We start from the raw sequence: 23,739 nt of genomic DNA, 5'->3' as shown, positions 1-23,739 counted from the left end.
ACAGAGCTAATGTCTGGCATCTTCACGTCACAATTTTGTTAGTTATAGTGCAACTAGCATTTCCATTTATAACGGAAACAGACCACAAACACAGATCTTCCCTACAAATAGACATATTCATTGTTCTCCTTCGGGGCATCTGTAGCACTTATAAGCAAACACATGGGAATGTGCGTACAACTAGAGCTGTTAAAATATATGGACCAGTATAGGTTCGTCTACTGAGCCTGAGGATGTGCAAATAAAGAATCAGGAGAGGTGAGTTTGATATTTATTCCAGCTTATATTGAATATGAAATTTAGGAAGACCTATTCAACTTTCTTTTTATAGGAAAAGTAGAAAACAATAAAACAAATAAACAAGCAAAAAAAAATACAACAAATAAATATACAACATTCAATTGTACAGGCAGTACAAATGATCAAACCCTGGGTGCACCCTGAAATATCAGATTAAAAAAAAATAAATTAACAAGTATTTGCATACTCATCAATCACATCAGTATATCAAATCACACAACAATGTAATTGTGAGAAGAGAATAAGACTTTTGTCTCTTCAACTTTTGTCTCTTTTTTCCAAATCCTGGTTAAACTTAGTTAAAATCTTCAGTCCTACCACACAAGCAAGGCGCAGTGAAGATCCTTTGGTGTTCCAATGAGTACTGAGTTCTGTTCAAAGGGTGTACAATTTTGAAAAAAATAGTCCAGCTCCAGGTTATGGAAAGGGAAATATCCAGAATGGACTCCACACACATCAGAATGTCAGAATCCAGATCCATGGGGGCTCGCCATCATTTTACACACTAATCCTCTTCATCCATACTCAAAAACCCTACCTGTTTTAGGCCAAACAACAATGTAAATTTATTTTTTCTTTAAATCATAAAATAAACTAATACAGAGACATCATGTGTCACTCTCAATCAATCATAGGCATTAAATCCAGTGAAAACATTGTCGCAGTATTTACATTTGGAAATAAACTGCTTAAACATAAAAATATACATGTGCAGACTCTTATTTCTTTAGAAATATGCAATCTGTTGTATTGTGTGTGTGTGTGTGTGTGTGTGTGTATGACTCAGCATAATCAGTTATCAACTCAGCATTAAAAAATTTTTACACAGATGTTTTGAACTCAAATTAAAAAAAAAAAAAAAAATATATATATATATATATATATATATATATATATATATATATATTCAGAATAAATGAATTCAATGAAAAAAATACAATAAAATTAGACTGACCAAATAAAGTAGGCCTCTCTTTTGTTTAACCTTGTTATGCCTCTAGAAGTAATATTAGTTAAATTAAGGATAAATAACTGTAACCCATTTATTCATCTATGCTACACATCTCTGAGGCAAACTTCTTGACAGACAGCACTTGTTTACATGAATCATACCATATGCAAAAAGTGAATCAAGGGCATTTTCCTGAGGTGCAATTTGATTAAACATGAACAAAATGCCAACTTTGCACCCCTCTTTTAGTAACAGCATAATTTACTTAATTAAAATGGTTTTGCAATAAAGAAAATTTTTTGCACAACTAAGCCCCATATTCAGCCATTGTGACTCATTAAAGGTATAGGTTTCACCCCAATCTAGTTCAGTGTGTGCCAAACTGATTACAGACTCCAGACTCTTGCCAACAAATAACACTTTGAGAGAAAACAGCCAGAATGCACATTCACTGAAAACTAGCTTTACCTCACTGCGTCTCCGGCAAATTTGGACTGACTCTCTGAGGACAGAAGCTAGCTCTTGATTAAAGTTTGACATTAAAGGGGTATTTCACCCAAAAATGACAATTCTCTCATAATTTACTCACCCTCATGCCATCCCAGATGTAAATTAATTTATTTCTTCTGCCGAACACAAACATATTGATATTGATATTGATTTTTAGAACAATATCTCAGCTCTGTTGGTCCTCACAATGCAAGTGAACGTACCAACATTTTGAAGCTCCAAAAAGCAGGCAGTGTAAAAGTAATCCATATGACTCCAGAGGCTCAGAAGCAATTTGATAGGTGCGGGTGCGAAACAGATCAATATTTTAAGTCTCCTCCCTGCCCAGTAGGTGGCGATATGGACGAAGAATGCGAATTGCCAAAAACAAAAGAAGAAGAATGTGAAACTTAAAGTGGAGATTTATAGTAAAAATGACTTTTTGATCTGTTTCTCACCCACACCTATCATATTGCTTATAAAGACAACGATTTAACCACTGGAGTCTTATGGATTACTTTCATGCTGCCATAATATGATTTTGGAGCTTCAAAATGTTAGTACCCATTCACTTGCATTGTGAAGACCTAAAGAGCTGAAATACTCTTCTAAAAATCTTTGCTTGTATTCAGCAGAAGGAGGAAAGTCATACACATCTGGGATGGCATAAGGTTGAGTAAATGATGAGAGAATTTTTCAATTTTGGGGTGAACTATCCCTTTAAATATCTTCCTCATAGCAGTTTTTAAGATACTGTAAGACAATTGTGAGAGCTGTGACATTGCAGAAAACCTCAATAAGTGTATGTGATGCTTTAGTTTTAACCATATTTTAAACTCCAAGTTGAACCGTGTAATAAAATTCAGTAATGTTTGACATGATGAATGTAACACTTGTGACTTTCTCCAGTCAATCGTTACCCCTGTAGTTGAGCTAAAAGTTGCACAGCAGTATGGCTCATATGGCCATGGCTCCCCTTTACAGAGTTTGTGTCAAAACTTTTCAGTAGGAACACATAGTGAGGACTGGAAGTACTTACGCATGGATCATGCCGCATGGAAGCCTTAGCCAATTTCTATCATTTACATTTTTACTTCAGTAAATTAATGTCCGTGAGTTTTTTTTATTTTTTAGAGTAGCTAGTTTGAAAAGTCTAACGGCTGTTTTACACCGCACGCAGAAGCAGAGCAGAAGCAGCGCATATTTTTTTCACCATGCGTGTTAAACAATGAGTGCATTTACATCAGATGCAGAAGCAGTGAGTTTGGAAAACTGCAACTTTACATTTGGAAAGGCTACACAATGGACGACACCCGACTCATAGTGGAGGTGGAAAAACACCAAATACTGTATGACCCTCAACATTACATGTACAAGGATGTTGTGGCAAAGAAGGCATGGAATGCTATAAGTTTGGCTGTTGGTGCTGATGGTAAGTTTTAATTTACTACTAATCCACCCCTTTGATGCTAGTGCTCGATAAAAAACAGGGCAGGCGTGCGAGTGAATCAGTACAGAAAATCATCACTGTAACCGAAAAAAGTATTTTAATTTATTACAAGTAATGTCATTACATGGATTTACAAGATATGTATGTAATTATAGTGTTAATATGTATATGTGGTGGGATGAGAGACTGAGTCGTTAATTTGTCTGTAGGCTACTAGAATAAGAACTTTACATATCATTAACGTGGACTAAACAAAGTGCAACTTACCTTAGGAAAACTTGATCAAAATGTTACCATTCTAGGAAGATCCCTGTGTATGCGTGCACCTTTCAGACCGATTTTATTATCTCTCTGTTGAGTATTTTTAGGTACAATCCTCATATGTACAATCCTCAATCCTTAAGTGATTATTTAACTTAAATTTATGTTTGTGTTATTTGTCATTTAGGGCAAATAACAGTTGTAATTTCATTTGCATGAGTGTATATGTCAAATCCATGCTTTCACTGTTGTTTGGCCCTTTTTAAATTAAAGGAACCATCAAAATAACTCTTAAAAGTTAAAAAGTGGCCTATTTTAGTACCAACTCAGCCAGCCATTTATGTTGATGTGGGGGGTTAAATTGTGTTTTATTAGGTTAATGTTTAATATTTTTGGAATGTGAATGTTTGTATGGAGCGCATAACTCTTATGTTGGCTGCCATTAAAGTAAAACAATTCTATTATTACCTTGAATCAATTCATAACCTTATAACAATACATTTAAAATCAGGTGATACCATTAAAGCATTTATTTACAATACTTACATAATTATACAAAATATCTAGCAAGCATATTAAAAATTATACATAACAATTATTCAAAATAACTAGCAAGCATATTAAAATGAAAAAGGTGGTAAAAGCCTAAAATATTTTCAAAGTATACTGTATTACAATGTAATACATTGTATATTCAATGTACGGATGACCACTGAGTTCCCATGAATGTTTACTACACAGTTGCCAACAAGCCCTATGCCATATGGTCTTGCCAGGACACTTCAATGCCTTCAGGGGAGCCAAAAAATGTGCAAAGCTTCTCACGCACTTCATATGCCTCTCTGCATCCCCTGTTCCCACCCATGTTTGTAACATTTGGTAGCACTTCCCCTCTTTCTTCTGCCTCTTCTAGCCATCTTTGGTTTTGCAATGGGGTTAGGAGGTAATTATGCAGGATGCAAGTGGCCAAGGCAACAGTTGGTTGTTGTATGCAGAACCCTCCATCTGGCAGACAGAATGGCAAAAGCACATTCAACAACCATTCTGGCCCGAGACAGTCTGTAACTGAAAATTCTTCTCCATCGTGGAATGTTGTTCCCAGGAAACGGTCTCATCAAATACTTCTTTAGGGGAAATGCTGCATCCCCTACGATTGTGTATGGCATTGGACCTTGAATACCTGATCCTGGGAAAGGGCTGTCTGCAGGCACAGACAAAGTTTTGTCTTCCATGCCTCTCCCAAAAGCAGAGGTACTGTAGACTCCACCATCATTTGATCTTCCAAAGTCACCCACCTTGATAAATCTGAATCTGTAGTTTGCATCTGTCAGTGCTAAGAGGACAATAGAGAATGTTCTCTTATAACTGAAAAACACGCTTCCAGAATGGCAATGTCTCTCCACATGTCTTCAGTTGGAGGAGGGAACTGTGTTGTCATAATTTTCCTCTCAATTGCCCTACAAGTCATGTGGACAGACTGACTTACGGTGCATATCCCAAGCCGATACTGAAATGCCAGGCTAGTGAAGCTTTTCCCTGTACCTAGGAATCTGTGGAAGACATAGAGAATTGTTTGGTTGTTACAATTTGTTTTTTGATTGTTTCCTTTTACAGTGAGTGAATGCAAGCAGAGGTGGAAGATTTTTCAGGATGTATTTGTTAGAAACAGGAAGCAAAAAACTGCCTAGTGGTTCTGCTGGTGGAACCATCAAGGAACGGAGATATGAAAAATTAATGTCTTTCCTGCTACCCCATATGCAAGCCAGAAAGTAAATATGCTATATAACTTTTGTTAACAGCATAACATAGCCAATAATCAAAGTCAAGACAACAATAAATGTACAGTTATAACAAAGTATTCTGAATTTGCATTTAAAGAAGTAATAAAAGATTCTGAACAAGATCCAATTCAGCAAAACTATAAAAATAACAGCTGTAGTATTTATTTTAGTTCCAGAAACACTCTTCAGCCAGAGGAGGAAGCTTTAGATATGACTGTGACTTAGTAAGATTTGGAGCCTGAGCTATCAGGACTGTCAAGTCCACCATCTGCATTCTGTACTGTCAAAAGGTCTGCAACCCCCACTCCCTCAGCTGGTCAGAGATCTGCCATCCCCACACCACCATTAACAACTCCAAGATCTGGCGCTCTCATATCACCGTTATCAGCTCAGAAATCTGACACTCCCAGCCCCACCCCACATCCAAGAATGCAAGCTCTAATGAATGAAAGTCAGCAGCCGAGACAGAAAAGGAGGAGAACTGTTTTACCCACTGCAGCAGAGCAACAGCTTTTGGACATTATAACACAACCTACCACTTCATCCCCACCATGTGTCCCCAGACAGGAGGGTGAGATATATTACTTTGCCCTGAGTTTAGTGTCTAAATTAAACAGGCTGCATCCAAGAAACCAAACCAGGGCTCAAATTTATATCCTCAACTATTTGTCAGACTTACAATTGGAAGAAGAAAATCTGAGACAGCAACACTCAACAGCACCAACAGTTTTGTCAAGTACAAGCAGCCGTTGCCCACAAACATCAGAATTTCAACAGTACCACCCCACACCCTCCTACCATGAAGGCTAGAGTGAGCGCCACCGCACACATCATCTACATCAAATGACACATCCCCCAACAACATCTTACCAACAACAGGGAGAATCAACAGAACACCATTCCTCACCTGTCTATCACCAGTTCTGATAAGTAGACCTTTTTCTTTTTTTATTTAGTTTGCATTTGTCTATCTTTATAGCATTGTGTTTGTCTTTTTATTAGTAGTATCATATTTGTTCATATTGTGTGATTTTCTTTTATTTTATGTAAATGTATATGTAAATAACAAAGTAATATCTGCATGGCTATTTGGTAATGTTTGTGCATACACTTCTAGTTTGGAAAAAAATAAAAAATGTAATTGTTCCTAATAAACTTTCTTGTTTGATTAAAATTGCTTATCTTATTTCTTTGGAATTTAGTAAGTAGATGTAGGTTTAAATTCAGAGACAACCTTGCAAAGTACACTACAGTATACACTAACAGTACCTTAGATAATTGTTTACAGTACACAATAGGTTTCTAAATAGTTAATAAAAACTATTGTCGTTACCTCAGTGTAATCGCAAGCCGCTGTTTGGGTTCGATGGCTGCCTGATAATTTGTGGTTTGTCTTCTGGTTGGTCAGCACCAACCAGAGAAAGAAGATTGTCCATTTGCTCTGCAGTCATCCTGAAATATTTCAAGTGTCGGTCATTGTCGAAGCGCAGTTCAGCAACGAGATGGTAAAAAGCACCAAACTCTCTCCTGCGCTGGTTGACTGGATGAACCCAAATTCTTCTTGTTCTTCTCCGTAAACTTCTAAGCAAAAGATGAAGCGTGATGGCATTTCTTCTGTCCACGACTTGTACTAAATACAAAACAACAGAAATTGAAGTATTTCTATTAAAATGTCACTATTACCAGAAAATGCAAACAGTCATTAAAGCGAATTAAATTATTTCTAGGTGATCAATAGTACAATAAGTCTCTTTATATAGAATATAAGATCAAGCATTCCTCCAAGACCTATTGATCAATACAAACGATGCTTCATCTACAATAAACAACAAAATATTGAGGTGAACTACTTACCCATTTCATAAAGAAGCGTTGATCATGCTCGATATCAAGTCACACGCAGTCCAAACAGCAGCGTTCAGTCTCAATGATTCCAGAAAATAAGTTGGCAATAGCATACAGTGTGTTGAGTTTTCAGTTACACGTGAATTGTACATTTGCCCCTCCCCATTATGTAAATGTTAGTACATGACGATTAAGTTAACAAAACTCCTCAACAGCACACTCACGATAACAATTTTGTAATTTTTGGTTTGTTTTGGTAATATTTGGTGTGGAACCAGAAACCATTTCAGCAAAGCGCACTGCAGTTTCTGTAGCTGAAACGCTGCTGGTGCAAGAGCACAAGCGTCACTCGCAGCTCAAGTTGTTGTGATGCACTGCTTCTGCCCTGCTTCAGCATGCTGTGTAAATTGGGCATAAGCAGTAACAGCAAACTCTTTTAAAAACAGCATTATTTACTGTAATTAGGGTTGCGCGGTATACCGGTACTAACCAAATATCGCGATACCAAACAATGTAAAATGGTACGATATCATCTTGTAGTTAATTTCGGTACCATATTTAAGTATGATGCCATTAGCAAAATGTTATGTAATGTGAGAGTTTTGAGATGAAATCAAAGACCATTTGAAAATAATAATAAAAAAGCCTCTATATGGCCAAGTGTGATCATTAAACAGCAGAAGGATGTCAATATGAGGCGCCTCTCTGCCCTGTCATCTCCTTCACACACACACGCACACACACAGGCACGCACACACACACAAACTACTAATGCTTGATTTTAATGCAATGTGTCCAATAGTATAGTGAGTGTATAAACAGAGTGTATAAAGAGCTGTGAACTCTCAAATGAACTCTTTCTCCATTAAAGCTCGGGGATTTCAGCTCGCGACTCGCAGGAAGCTTGATATAACAAACCTTCACAAACAGGAAGAACTTCAAAGATTTTTCAAAATAAAAGTCCCACTGAAATGAGAGCTTTATTTAAGTATTGAGTTAGTATTGATAACGAGGTACCAGGGCTGGTTTCGTACTGAAGCCAAAATTTTGTATTGGAGCAACCATAACTTTAATGACAACCATATTTTTCTTATATCCTTCCATTCTAAATAAGTTAGCTTTGATAAGACTTTATCAGAACTTTTTAATTCTGAAATTACTTTTCATTTCTGCTTGTAACCAAGGCCATGGTGCTGGGAAAAATAATATTATACTGTAGCTTAACAATGAGTGTGTTTGCATGCACAAAGCCAACAATGTGTAATTTCACATTTCATAATTTTCAAAGAAAAATCAGGTATCATAGAATCTCAGGTAGATACAGTCCTCACCCAATATGTTGTTCCATTCAAACTGAATGGTGACTGAGACTGAAATATTGCATAACATCTCATTGTGTGTTCCATGGAAGAAAGTAAGTCAAATGTGTTTGGTACAATATGAGCTTGAGAAAATTTCCATTTTTGGGTGAACTCTCCCTTTGTTAAATCCCATATATTTAACAGAACAAATAAAGCAGAGAAAGCTTCTCCACGAATGTGCTATTGAGTAGGCTTGCATGTGAAATGACATCACAGGGTTAAAAACTCTAGACCATGAATCAGACACCAGAAGCCTGGGAATTGAGCAACCTGGACCTCTGCCTCTGTCTTAACTTGAAATGTCTTGAGTCATTGAACCCCATGGCCTTCTCGACACTTCGAGCAAGTTCCCATTGCAGCCCCCCACCTATCTTGGTTAGTGTCTATGAGCAACATGACCCAGCACTTCTTTGCGTGCCCAAAGATCAGCCTTACACCCTGGAATTTATTATGCCATGGTTACCTCTACAGTTTCACGATGTATAAAAATAAAAAGACAGCTTGTCAAAGCTGCTTCACAGTTATGTTCGAGGCAGTGTGAGACCTAGTGTCACATTCCCAGAGATCCTCTAAAACCATGACAAAACAAGTTGTTAATATGATGGCCTTTGAAAAGACTAACTACAGATTGTTGAGTAGGGCTGCAACTAACGATTATTTTGATAATCAACTAATCTAACGATTATTAGAATGATTATTTAACTATTTGTGCGATTATGGCAACGATTAAAGAGCACCTATTTTGTTTTAAAGGTCTAAAACAAAAGATTTACATGCATCCAAGGTCAAAAATCACTTTAATTTGCTCATAATTTAAATTGCAGCATAACCTTTTTTTTCCCCAGTGTCAAAAACAACTCGTTCAACGATCCGTTCTAAAGGATTCATTCTAAACTCCTCCTTTCAGAGAGCCTACTCTGCTCTGATTAGTCAGATGTCCCAGTCTGTTGTGATTGGTCTACCACTTAGTGTAGTGTTTGAGGGCGGGTCAAAGCTGTTCGTGAGCAGCCAATGAAGACCAGAGGCGGGTTTTTTTGTTACCAAATTATGTAGGTTAGTACAGGAAGTAAGTCTGGAATTACTAACGACTCGTTTCAGGTGTTCAGAATCGGTCCTTTCTTTTGGGAGTCAATAACTCCATTTGTCGTGCACTTTGATTTTTGAAACTTTGCAGACTTTTTTACATTCACAAACAGCTATATAACACACTACATGAAAGGAAATATTTGAAAAACCAATCATTAATCATTAGTTTTAAAGTGGTGGCTCAGTGGTTAAGGCTCTGGATTGCTGACCAGAAGGTCAGGGGTTCAAGCCCCAGCACTGCCAAGATGCCACTGATGGGCCCTTGACCATATCTGCCCCAGGGATGCCGTATCATGGCTGACCCTGCGCTCTGACCCCAGTTTAGCTGGGATACATGGTGGGGGAAAAAGAATTTCACTGTATATATGTATAATGTGTGACAAAAATCAAGGCTTCTTCTAAAATACCTCTAAATGGCATTCAATGAATTAGAAGGAAAAAAATACTTGATTTGTATTAATTCTTTAAAAAACATTCACTGCAAAAAATCCTATTGTTATCAAGTGTTTTTGTCTTGTTTCCCATTTAAAATGACCTAAAAATCATTAAAACAAGATACATTTACTTGAGAAGCAACATATAAGATATGTAAACTCGTTTTTAGAGAATGCATCTTGAATATGTGTATTTTGTATATAAGTGTATTTTTTCACTTGTTTATACTTCTGCCAGTGCAGTAAACACGAAATATACTCATATTCAAGATACATTCTCTGAATGCAAGTCTGAATATCTTATTTGTTGCTTCTCAGGTAAATGTATCTTGTTTTAAGGATTTTTATATTTTAAAATATTTAAATATTTAATATTATATTCAACATTCTCCGATAAAAAAAAATTCTTCTGCAGTATAGCTCCTAAAGTAAATGTACGTAAGGAGTTTTAGATATTTACATTTACATTTATTCATTTGGCAGACGCTTTTATCCAAAGCAACTTACAAGAGAGATATTTATATTGGAAAACAAACCAAAAAAGACCAATTTAAAATAATAATAATAATAATAATAATAATTATTATTATTATTATTTGCATTGAATAATGGGCTAAGACCACACTCTCTCACCTTTTTGTCACATCGATTCTTCTTTAACTCACAAAAAACAAACTCTTTCTTCTTAATAGAGCTTGAATCGCCGATTTTCTTCACTATAAGCTACACACCGTGACACATATATTATGATTCACTATGTCACGAGCCATCTCATTATAATCTAACTGCAGCAAGCGCGTGCGTGGGATGAGTGTTTCCGCGCGAGACAGTGTATCAGCCAGAAGAACTTTGAAACTCTCTCACGCTATTTTTCACGTGGCTCTGACCGCACAGAGAAATGCCAGTTTCAGAGTGTGTGCTTATTTATACAACCCACTTCCTTATTATTTGAACTTTATTAAAGGATGCATTAAAAGATATAACGCCAGGGTGTTCCCTTTTTAGATGCTCTGACAGGCAAGTTTTGCTCAAGCGGAACGCAAGGTATGGCTCCGCTTTATTTCACGTCAAGATGACACTGCCTCTATATTTACTTATAGAAAGTTTGGAGTGCGTCTGGACTGTGAGCTGTTCTTTCTTCCTCTCCTCAATCAAGCGCGAGCTGAAGTGCTGCCCTCCTGTGTCATCATTAGCATTTCAAATGATCTCATGTTGCGTTAAATGAGATCAAACGACTATTCGACAACGTTGTCGATGACGTCGACTAATCCTTTCAGCCCTATTGTTGAGTTTATACACTGAGTTGTTAACCACATTACTGCACATGTGGTGGCTTGATTACAATGCAAACGGGGCAAATGGTAATTTTAGATCATGTTTAAAAAGAGAAAGAATATGATGTTAAAGTCAACACAAAAATAAAATTGATCCTATCTACTTAAACGAATAGTCCAGGTTCAATAATAGGCACCGTCTCATGGCTGCTTTGGATATCGCACTCATGGGGAAGGTCGAGCACAGATGGAAAGCATGGCGTTATGGTAATAAAAACAAATTAACTGCATCAGCTTCAGTGCAGATAATGTTTGCCGACTTTGTCTGATCTCTGTTGAACACTCAATCAGTTTTTTTCATAGTCTAATACAGATTACAGTATGTCTATGTTTTTTTGTTTTTTTATTGATTGCTCTTAATTTCCTTTGGTGCTGAAATGCACTCGACAGGTTTTGCTGCGTCTTTGCACTTTCTTCTTCCTGTTTAAAGAAAGTAGCAGCTTATTATCTTATATTTCAGTGTGAATCCTCTTCTTTCCAGTCATTCTAAAATGTTAACTAATGAAAGGCAGTTTTACAAGGTTCCTCGCTAGCCACGGGTTTCATATTTTCAATAGGAGAAAGGCGGCACGGGTGGCTGAACGGATTGAGTTGGCAGCTCGTCAAGCTCATTCACGAGACATCAGCTGCGTTGTATTGCATGACTGCTTACGGCAAACACTGTGGCAGTTGCATGTCATTAGCCGCCTTTCCACTATGGGGCCAGTGCAAGCCAGGGTTAACAACTGGTCAGCCCGGCAAATAGCCTCAGACCTCGAGCAGCGAGACCAAAATCAATCTCCATTCCCACCATCAGGCCAATAGCTCTGCAGCATAGGGCTGGGGGATATGGCCAAAAATATTAGCATGATATTCTTTTTCATATCGTTCGATATCGATATTTATCACGATATACATTCACTTTTTTTTAATGTCCAAATTGGCAGAAGAAAAGAAAAAAACAATCCTAAACAGTCAAAATAGTCTATAAAGAACTGCATTTGGCGCACAGAGACAGCCAAAGCATTGGGGTCTGAGGGATCTTCTGCCAAAATATTAAAATATTTGATAGAGTTTATCAATCAAGTGCAGCTGGATATGAATGTTAAAAGATCGTCTGTTCATTTTCATTTTGAAGCATAATGACAGCAGTCCAGTATTTGTTTGAATATATTTACATTCAAATGATATATTTCTTTACATTCAGATACCCAAGTATGGGGGCATAGAAGTCCTTGAGACTGAGGAACGATACTGTATGGGGGTTCAGGGGTATCCCCTGACAGAAAATTTAGAAAATGTAAAAGTATGAATGTTCCATTTTATATTTTCATTAAAGTGAGAAAGACTAGACTACAAACTAGTAGTTTATTGTCTTTCCTTGTCATCCATGCCAGAGATGATTACTTTTCCATTACTTATGATTCATTTTCACAAAATCAGAACAGAAATCTAATTGTTCATTATTAAAGGCTCACACGCTGATTAATAAAGTTACATTTAGAAGGAAAAAATGTGATGATCTAAAGGCGCTTTGGAACCCCGTTAACTTATGCTGAGCCTCAAATCTGCTCACATGCGGGGAAAAGAGGCAACGCGTGCAAGCGAAACAGGGCATAAATGAAGCATGTTCGGTGCTAAAGAAAAATATTCAAGAATACAGCACAGAAAGATCAGCTCTGGTGTACACACTGTTGTTTTGTCACACTGCTCACTAAAGACAGTGAGAGGGTCATCTAAAATGTTGCAGTCCGGATGGAATCAATCCAGGGTCCAGACCCAGGCCGCGGTGACCGGCATAGCCTAATTATTAGCAAGGCAGCTAACGTAAGCAAATTCATACAGTCTGACCCTACGTTACCACTGGCGTGTTCTAAGCGAAGCTGAGCGAGCATTTTCAATTCATTCCTATGGAGGCCGATCGTCACACTTGCGAAGTGGATTGTAGGATTGACAGCAATGCGGAGCAAGATGTTCCCTTGCATTGTGAGTGGCTTTGAGCGGATTTCTTCCATGCCAGTGGATTGTAGGATTGACAGCAATGCGGAGCAAGATGTTCCCTTGCATTGTGAGTGGCTTTGAGCAGATTTCTTCCATGCCAGTGGAAACGTAGCCTGAGAAAGCCGAACTGCTTGAATTTTTTGCAACATGCACCTGATCGTCTAGATGTACAGTTGAAGTCAGAAGTTTACATACACCTTAGCCAAATACATTTAAACTCAGTTTTTCACAAATCCTGAAATGTAATCGTAGAAATTATTGCCTGTCTTAGGTCAGTTAGGATCACTACTTTATTTTAAGAATGTGAAATGTCAGAATAATAGTAGAGAGAATGATTTATTTCAGCTTTTATTTCTTTCATCACATTCCTAGTGGGTAAGAAGTTTACATACACTTTGTTAGTATTTGGTAGCATTGCCTTTACATTGTTTAACTAGGGTAAAATATTTTGGGTAGTCTTCCAAAAGCTTCTCACAATAAGTTGCTGGAATTTTGGCCCATTCCTCCAGACAGAACTGGTGTAACTGAGTCAGTTTTGTAGGCCTCCTTGCTCGCACACGCTTTTACAGTTCTGCCCACATATTGGATTGGAAATTGGATTGGGGTCAGGGCTTTGTGATGGCCACTCCAATACCTTGACTTTGTTGTCCTTAAGCCATTTTGCCACAACTTTGGAGGTATGCTTGGGGTCACCGTCCATTTGGAAGACCCATTTGCGACCGAGCTTTAGCTTTATGGCTGATGCCTTGAGATGTTGCTTCAATATATCCACATAATTTTCCTTCCTCATGATGCCATCTATTTTGTGAGGTGCATCAGTCCCTCCTGCAAAGCACCCCCACAACATGATGCTGCCATCTCCATGCTTTACAGTTGGGATGCTGTTCTTTAGTCCTTAAAATACATCCACAGGTACACCTCCAATTAGCCTATCAGAAGCTAACTGGCTAATTGCCTAAAGGCTTGACAACTTTTTCTGGAATTTTCCAAGCTGCTTAAAAGCACAGTTAACTTAGTGAATCTAAACTTCTGACCCACTGGAATTGTGATATAGTCAATTAAAAGTGAAACAATCTGTCTGTAAACAACTGTTGGAAAGATTACTCGTGTCATGCACAAAGTAGATGTCCTTAACGACTTGCCAAATCTATAGTTTGCTAATATGAAATCTGTGGAGTGGTTAATTTTTTTTTTTTTAAGTTTTAATGACTTCAACTTAAGTGTATGTAAACTTCTGACTTCAACTGTAGAACAAATTAGTCAAAAGCTTATCATCGATATGGTGGATTATTTTATCGTGCTAAATATCGAGATTGTTTTATCACCCAGCCCTACCTCAGCATACACTGCCCTGGTGCCAATGTCACACCTTGCCCATTTCAAAAGCAAGAGGGAAGCACAAGTTGAGGTATCAGACTCTGGAGACTAGCTAGCCCTCAAAATGAACATGGTACTGTGCCCACAATTTCTTTACAATTTTTCCCAAACCTGTACCATTGTGCGCTGGATACACAACTTGGCAAGTTATGCGACAATATACTTAAAGGAATGTTCTGGGTTCAATACACAAAAATTTATTTTGACTCATTCGTCCTTGTGCAGGTGATGAGCGGTGCCTGGTTTCAACCAGACATGATGCTTGGAATTGAGACCAAACAGTTCATTTCATCAGACGAGAGGATCTTGTTTCTCACAGTCTGAGAGTCCTTCCAAATGGGCTTTCATGTGTCTTGCAGTGAGGAGAGGCTTCCGTCTGGCCACTCTGCCATAAAGCCCAGATCGGTGGAGTGTTGCAGTGATAGTTGTCTGTCAGCAAGATTCATCCATCTCCACACATGATCTCTGGAGCTCAACCAGAGTGACCATCGGGTTCTTGGTCACCTCTCTTACCAAGGACCTTCTACTCCGATTGCTCAGTTTGGCCGGGCGGCCAGCTAGGAAGAGTCCTGGGGCCGGATTCATGAAAATGTTCTTAAGAAAGAAAATTAAGAAAGTTCTTAGGATAAATTATAAGAAGTTCCTAAGTGCAATTCTTGAAAAATTCTTAAGAATTTCTCAAATGTTTTCTTAAGATCATCTTAATTTTTTTCTTAAGAATAAAAGGACAGGCTTTGATATTGTCTGATCAGCCCGCTCATGGGCTTGCCTTGTCTAAAAGCCTACAACAAATTAAATACTTAAACACTGGTAGATCGTAATGATAAATGTATCAATTAACCTTTTCTTTTTTTTTTCTTTTAAGTAGCAAGCACCGCGATAATTGTTTTGAATATAAAGTGAGTGAGATGTGTTAGTTTAATAACATTAACCATCAAAGTAGAATTTACTTGCTGGTAACCATCTGATAACTTTTCATTTGACATGGAAGAAAAGAAACAAAATCTACAAGAGTTGGATGTTATTGTTGAGGAAACTACTGCAAGGAAAAAGTTCTCCTTGGGAAGCTTGATAATAATATCATGTTGGAAAGTATGAGGCGGGTAAATGGGAAAGGGTGGCACAGGCTGTCTCCGCTGTGCCCAACTCCGATAGGGATGTGGATGGGGGTGAAAAAGAAAGTCTCAGCTTTCTAATTTTATAATTATTATGTTTCTATGAACTCTAAAGATCACAGAGAGCGCTATATGCATTGCATCCATTTGAATTAGCATGACTGGTCACCACATTAAGAAGCTTTAAAACAACATTTTTTGTTTGAATTTCATGATAACATTTACATGGTTTGAAAGCTGAAAATTAAAATATAATTAAAACACAAAACAGTCAAAAACATTTTTTTGGTCTAAAATAAAATTTCTACATAAACAGCCCATTGCGACTTGACTCAACATGAAAAATCCAGTAAATTCATTAAACATCTTACATTTTATGGTTTAAAACAACTGTGAGGTTATCCTAACTTTAAGATGTTACTTACAATAATTTTTATGAACAAGTTTTTTCTTAAGAACATCTTAAGAAAAAAGATAAGAACTTAAGAAGTTTTTTCGGGAATACAAAATATTCTTAACTTTTTTCTTAGTTAGAAATTAAGAAGAAATGGTAAAGAAGAAATTTCTTCTTAAGAACATTTTGTGAATCCGGCCCGCGGTTGTTCCAAATGTCTTCCATTTAAGAATTATAAAGCCACTTGGGAACCTTCAATGCAACCAAAAAAAGATGTGTAGTCTTCCCCAGATCTGTGCCTCGACACAATCCTGTCTCTGAGCTCTGCAGGCAGTTCCTTTGAGCTCATGGCTTGGTTTTTGCTCTGATATGCATTTTCAGCTGTGAGACCTCATATAGACAGGTGTGTGCCTTTCCAAATCATGTCCAATCAATTGAATTTGCCACAGGTGTACTCCAATCAAAGTGTAGAAACATCTCAAAGGTGATCCAGAGAAATGGGATGCAACTGAGCTAAATTTCAAGTGTCATAGCAAAGGGTCTGAATGTGATATATCAGTTTTTTCTTTTTAATAAATTTGCAAAGTTATCAAAAATCTTTTTTTTTTTTTCTTTGTCATTATGGGGTATGGAGTGTAGATTGATGTGAAAACAAAAATAATTTAAATCATTTTAGCATAAGGCTGCAACATAACAAAATGTGAAAAATGTAAGGGGTCTGAGTTCTATTTGTGGTTAAACTAGCATATTTTATGGAGAAAAATTTTTTATTTTAGTAAATTATCTTTACACACTGTAGTTTTATTAGCTACACTGAACACGAAATATAAAATGTTGTTATTGCCCCAGTCAAAGATATGCTACATTTTAGGCTGCACCTTCACTTCCTGTTGAGCTAAAGCAATTGTGGGCATCACTGCATTTTTGCTGGCCCCTTTTGCACCACCTCTTGTTACATGAAATGGAAAATGCCTGCACAAAACAGGTAACAAAATCACAAAAACGTGATGTAAAACCAACTAAAGATGCCAGACAAGCATTCCACCTCATAAAATATAACCAAAAAACAACCATTACTAATACACATTTATTGTCAAACAGCTGCAAGGTGTTTTGTTTTTTGTTTTTTTGTACTTTTTATTTTTGTACTGCAGGGATGTGGTTTCCACTGACTGACCTTGGTAAATAGGTGCATTATTTTTGTTTTTGTTAATCAACATTATGCCATAAATGCTGTCTTTTTTTCTAATTGAATATCCAGTTTTACTTGGAAATCCATCACATTACAGAAGCAAAATGGGTTGCGAATGCCACTTCACATGCAGAAAAATCAGTGTTAATCTGATGGTCCTGGGGTGTATGTGATTCAAATTAAACTTGGTAAAATGGATGAAAACCACAGTACAAAATGTGCTAATGATGAAATATTGGGCTATATATTGATCTAGTATCTCTTTTAGTCTTTATGCTAATAATTCTTGAAATGTTAAAGTCTTTCTTGGAAACCAACATGCAAATGGGCCCACAGTCAAATGATGGAACACACAATGGATGTTTAGCAAAAACTGGAACAACATACTGTATGAAACCACAGGGTGACTGCCAGCCACAGAGGTGAAGGACAGAGCTTGAATCAATCAGATTAAAATACAGCTGTCTGGCTAACATTTTCCATTGCCAAGTGCCTATCACTGTCACCCTTGTGTTGAAGTGTGACAGAAAAAGAAATAGAGAGAAGTGTGTACATATCAGCTAATCAGAATGGCCTAGCGGCCGAAAGTCTAAACACCTGACTAATCCAGGGCAACTGAATCAACTAAAGCTTCTGTCCAGAGAAAGCTGCAATCACATTTCAGAAAGTGACCATCAAAACATCGAGCACATGTTAGTTTTTCACACAAAAGTGTGGGAAACTGATTTTAAAAGACAATACCTGGGTAACCACAATGCTAAGCTTTGCATTTGAGTAGAGCACATCTGAGAGTGTCAATGCCTCCTAAACCTTAAAGAAATATTCCAGGCTCAATACAAGTTAAGCTCAATCGACAATATTTGTGACATAATGTTGATTAACAAAAAACAAAACAAAAACGCTTCAACGCCTAACGTCCCGTATTGAAGTCCTGTCCTGTATTGAAGCAAAAAAGGGTCTGACAGCGAGACTCTTGAAGAGGACTCCCATCCTTTAAGGAATAGTTCACCCCAAAATGAAAATTTGCTGATAATTTACGATCCAAGATGTGTCAGAATTTAAGATTTTTAGGATTTCATTTCAGGCCTCCTCCTTCAAACAATGCAAGTGAATGTACTCCAAAATGGAGAAGGTCCAAAATGCATATTTCGGGTGCATCAAAATAATCCACACTAGGGATGGGCACGAGTACTCGTGTACTTGGAAGTGGCAGCAATAATCGAGCATGAAAACGATGATCGATGGCGATCATGTATGATGTGACTTCACTTAATTCGAAATTCAGTGACAATTACCTGACAACTAAACAAAAACGTGTCAAAGAGGGAGCTTATTTTAATTTTGAGATTGATTACGTTGTGATTTTGAGGGGTACATTGATTGTCAGAGACGTCTCATAGCAACCAAACTGATTTGCGACGCTGCAATTCTATCGTTACAATAATCAAAAGAGAGTGTAATTAACCGTGTTTTGAACACCTGTCTCTGCAAAACGTTTGCTAAACACATTTTATTTTCATTTAATGTAAGAACTTTGACTCGTTAATGGATATTGTTTAATAAAAGTGAATGTTTGTCACTGACTGTAAACCTGCCTGTCCTGGGTGCTGAAATGTTTGCGTGACATAACGCACACCTGCATCGCGACGAAATGGGAGTTGAAGATTTCTGCATGAGTTCCCAAGTTAGAAGTCCGATATAAAGTGTCATTAAGTTGCACTTTCCTCAGTTGAAAGGTGGAAATTACTCTCAGTGTTGAATGGAACGATTCATGAATCACCACAGCAACAACAATACGGAGCATTGCGGCTTTCCCCACAGGAACGAGCGAATGCACGCACACACCAGGCGTGTGGCAGTGTACTCAATGCATATACAGCAGGCGAGTGTTTCAAACAATTAGACAGAGTGCAGCTAAATGGAACTGAATGCAGCATCTTCAAAACTGAACTTCAAATTAACACGCTGTGGCAGCGGGGGCATGGTCAAGCATCTCTCCGGAGAGGGAAAGCAGTAAGGGCGCTTACACCTGAGCTAAATTGTCTAACACCTGTCTCTAATTTCAGTGAGCACGGGGAGAGCGGCATAAAGAGAGCGACACAACGCTCAGTGGAGAGAGACTGGATATGACAGAGCCGAGCCAGAGCAACGATTCCCAAGTAGTGAAAGTTTATTTGTAGAAACAGTGTGTGTGTTAGTGTTTAGAGAGTGTATAAAGGTAACTGTAAAGTGGTGTCGAGGAAGAGGGGAAATAAAGCGTCACCTGAAGAAGGAAAACTGCTTCTTGCGTCGTCTTTTACACACGCATATTAAAAATGTATGGTTACATTTACATTTATGCATTTGGCAGACGCTTTTATCCAAAGCGACTTACAGTGCCCTTATTACAGCGACAATCCCCCTGGAGCAACCTGGAGTTAAGTGCCTTGCTCAAGGACACAATGGTGGTGGTTGTGGGGATTGAACCAACAATGTTCTGATTACCAGTTCAATGCTTTAGTCCACTACGCCGCCACCACCACTCCTGGTTACGGCATCTCCTGTTAAGCCAACAGCAATTTAAAAATAGATGGTTCAGACAGTCACTAAAAAAACTGATGCGCCCTTACTAAGATTACTACGGTAACCTGAAGGAAGAACAGACAGATGCGCATTGTGCACATTCTTTCACTGAGTTGGGCAGCAAATCTTCACATAATGACAAAATATGATGCATTATATTTTGATTATGCAATCTTTTGTACGTTTTGTAACAGATTATTTTATAACATCCTATAATAATGAATAGATGATACACTGGAACATCAAGATGCAATGCAGCAGCCAAAGACATTTATCAGACATGTTATTATATATACAGTTATGTACATGCCATTGCCCCTCGAGTAATTTGTCTAATTTGTCCATCCCTAATCCACACGACTCCAGTCGACAAATAAAGTTCTTCTGAACCCAAATGATTGATTAGTTTTAGAAACAAAACAATACTTAAATACTTTTTAACTACAAATGTTTGCTTCCGTACATCTCTGTGATGCACGCTCATCAGAATCAGAATCAGCTTTATTGCTAAGTATGCTTACACATACAAGGAATTTGTCTTGGTGACAGGAGCTTCCAGTGTACAACAATACAAAAACAATACAAAAACAGCAGCAAGACATAGATAATAATAAAAAATAATTATACACATACGTACAGACACACACACACATATATATATACACACATACACACACACATGGATAGTGCAAATCTAATACAATCTGTTATGTACAGTGCAAATACAAATCTGTTATGTACAGCGCAAATACTATTTTTTTCTCAGAGGAATGAAATGGCAGAAGAGGTTGGATGTGTTGGATAAATATAAGAAAGACTAAACTGTGTACTGCACATAGTTATTGCTCAATCAATAATCCTCTCAGCAGTCCGAACTCTCCTTTTTAATCTTCTGATGTCTGCTTTCGTAGCTGAACCAAACCAGACAGTTACTGAAGTGCAGAGGACAGACTCAATGACTGCTGAGTAAAACTGTATCAGCAGTGCCTATGGCAGGTTGAATTTCCTCAGCTGGCGAAGGAAGTACAACCTCTGCTGGGCCTTTTTAACAATGGAGTCAATGTGGGTCTCCCACTTCAGGTCCTGTGAGATGGTAGTGCCCAGGAACCTGAATGACTCCACTGCTGCCACAGTGCTGTTTAGAATGGTGAGGGGGGTCAGTGTTGGGGTGTTCCTCCTAAAGTCCACAATCATCTCCACTGTTTTGAGCATGTTCAGCTCAAGGTTGTTTTGACTGCACCAGACAGCCAGCTGTTCAACCTCCCTTTTGTATGCAGACTCATCGTCATCTCGGATGAGGCCGATGACAGTGGTGTCTTCACTTCAGGAGCTTGACAAAGGGGTCCTTGGCAATGCAGTCATTGGTGTAGAGGGAGAAGAGTAGTGGGGAGAGCACACATCCCTGGGGGGCACCAGTGCTGACTGTACAGGTACTAGAAGTGAGTTTCCCCTGTCTCACAAGCTGCTGCCTGTCCGTCAGAAAGCTGGTAATTCACTGACAGATAGACATGGGAACAGATAGTTGGTGTAATTTATTCTGGAGTATTGCTGGGATGATGGTGTTTAAAGTCCACAAAAAGGATCCTTGCATATGTCCCTGGTCTGTCCAAATGTTGCAGGATATGATGCAATCCTATGTTGACTGCATCATCCACAGACCTCTTTGCTCGATAAGCAAATTGAAGGGGATCTAGAAAGGGTTCAGTGATGTTCTTCAGGTGGGCCAACACCAGTCTCTCAAATTATTTCATGACCACAGACGTCAGGGCGACAGGTCTGTAGTCATTAAGTCCTGTGATTTTTGGTTTCTTTGGGACAGGAATAATGATTGAGCATTTGAAGCAGCATGGGACTTCACACCGCTCCAGTGATCTATTGAAGATCTGTGTGAAGATGGGGGCCAGCTGGTTAGCACAGGATCGAAGACACGCTGGTGAGACACCATCTGGGCCTGAAGCCTTCCTCGTCTTTTGTTTCCGAAAGACGCGGCTCACATTATCTTCACAGATCTTAAGTGCAGGTTGAGTAGCAGGAAGGGGGAGGAGGGGGGTTGCAGGAGGTTTTGGTGTTTGTGTGAAGTGAAGGTCAGAGTGGGTGTGGGGTGTGAGATTGGGCCTTTCAAATCTGCAGTAGAACACATTCAGGTCGTCAGCCAGTTGTTGGTTCCCTACAGGGTTGGGGTAGGAGTCCTGTAATTTGTGAGTTGTTTCATGCCACTCCACACTGATATAAGGTCGTTAGCTGAAAACTTGTTTTTCAGCTTCTCAGAGTATCTTCTTTTAGTCACTCTGATTTCCCTGTTCAGTGTGTTCCTGGCCTGATTGTACAAGACTTTATCCCCACCCCTGAAAGCATCCTCTTTGGCCTGACGAAGCTGCCTGAGCTCTGCTGTAAACCACGGTTTGTCCTTGTTGAACTTTAAATAAGTCCTAGTAGGAATGATCATATCCTCACAGAAACTGATATATGATGTAACAGTATCTGTGAGCTCGTCCAGGTCTGTGGCTGCAGCCTCAAAAACACTCCAATCCGTGCAATCGAAGCAGGCTTGTAGTTCCTGCTCTGCTTCATTGGTCCATCTCTTTACAGTCCTTACTACTGGCTTGGTTGATTTTAATTTCTGCCTGTAGGTTGGAAGAAGATGAACCAGACAGTGATCAGAGAGTCCCAAAGCTGCTCTAGGGACAGAGCGATATGCATCCTTTATGTTGTGTTACAATGATCCAGTATGTTCTTGTCTCTGGTGGGGCATGTGATGTGCTGTTTGTATTTGGGCAGTTCACATGTGAGATTTGCTTTGTTAAAAATCCCCAAGAATAATAATAACTGAGTCTGGGTATTGTTGTTCCATGTCTGTGATTTGATCAGCCAGCTGTTGCAGCGCTGTGTTCAAACACGCATTTGGTGCGATATACACACTCACCAAAATAAACGAGGAAAACTCCCGCGGCGAATAAAGAGCGCTTCCAAATTAGGACAGCACATCCTCTTTAACGTTGTTACATCTGTACACCAATTTTCATTGTTATAAAAGCATGTTCCTCTGCCTCTCGTTTTCCCCGTTAACTCCGCAATGCGATCCGCTCTGAACAGCTGGAAGCCCGGCAGATGTAACACGCTGTCCGGAATGGCTTCACTCAGCCAGGTTTCTGTGAAGCACAAGGCAGCAGAGTTTGAAAAGTCCTTGTTTGTGCGGGTGAGGAGATGTAGTTCATCCGTTTTGTTAGGAAGAGAGCAGAGTGAATAATCGGCAGCGCTGTTCGAAATCCGTGCCGATGGAGTTTGACCAGCACACCGGCTCGTCTCCCTCGCCTGCGTCTCTTGAACAGCAGAGCTGCGCCTCCAACTAAAAAGACGTAAAACGTCTGAATATTCGAAAAACGGGAAATGATTGTATGGTACATGCTGTCGAATGTTCAGCAGTTTGTCTCTGTTAAAACTGACTGGAAAAAGATTACTAAACACAGGACAAACAAACAAAAACAACAAAAGAACTGAGGAGCTCCACACCGAGGCAGCCATCTGCGGCGCCATCATGATGAAATATATGAGAGGGATGACGTAAGCTTGTTGGTAACGTCACACGCCACGTGGAGGAGGCAGGAAGCGTGTCATTGTTTACAAGAGATGGAGCGCTGTACAAAAGTTTAATTGTCGTTTGGCGTGTATATCCTGGTTTCTGGTGTATTCAGAAACCCCAAAGAAAATGCACGCCGGAAAAAATATAAACTTTTCATCGATTGCCTATACATGATCTTGAGCGATTGAAGCTCTGGCTTATCACGCTGAACCTGGATATCAGTACACCCCTACATTCTCTCAAATA

At 38.7% G+C, this 23,739-nt stretch overlaps 1 protein-coding gene across 1 annotated transcript in view; it reads right to left on the bottom strand.

Annotated features, from left to right (window-relative positions):
• The window catches only part of LOC127428825 (probable E3 ubiquitin-protein ligase HERC1), a 117,856-nt gene that overhangs the window by 91,902 nt on the left and 2,215 nt on the right, over positions 1–23,739 (bottom strand). The window lies entirely within an intron of this gene.

This window comes from Myxocyprinus asiaticus, chromosome 38 (assembly GCF_019703515.2).
Source record: "Myxocyprinus asiaticus isolate MX2 ecotype Aquarium Trade chromosome 38, UBuf_Myxa_2, whole genome shotgun sequence".
NCBI lineage: Eukaryota > Metazoa > Chordata > Actinopteri > Cypriniformes > Catostomidae > Myxocyprinus > Myxocyprinus asiaticus.
Note: the sequence above shows the minus strand (reverse complement) of the source record. Positions and strands in the feature narration are given on the sequence as shown.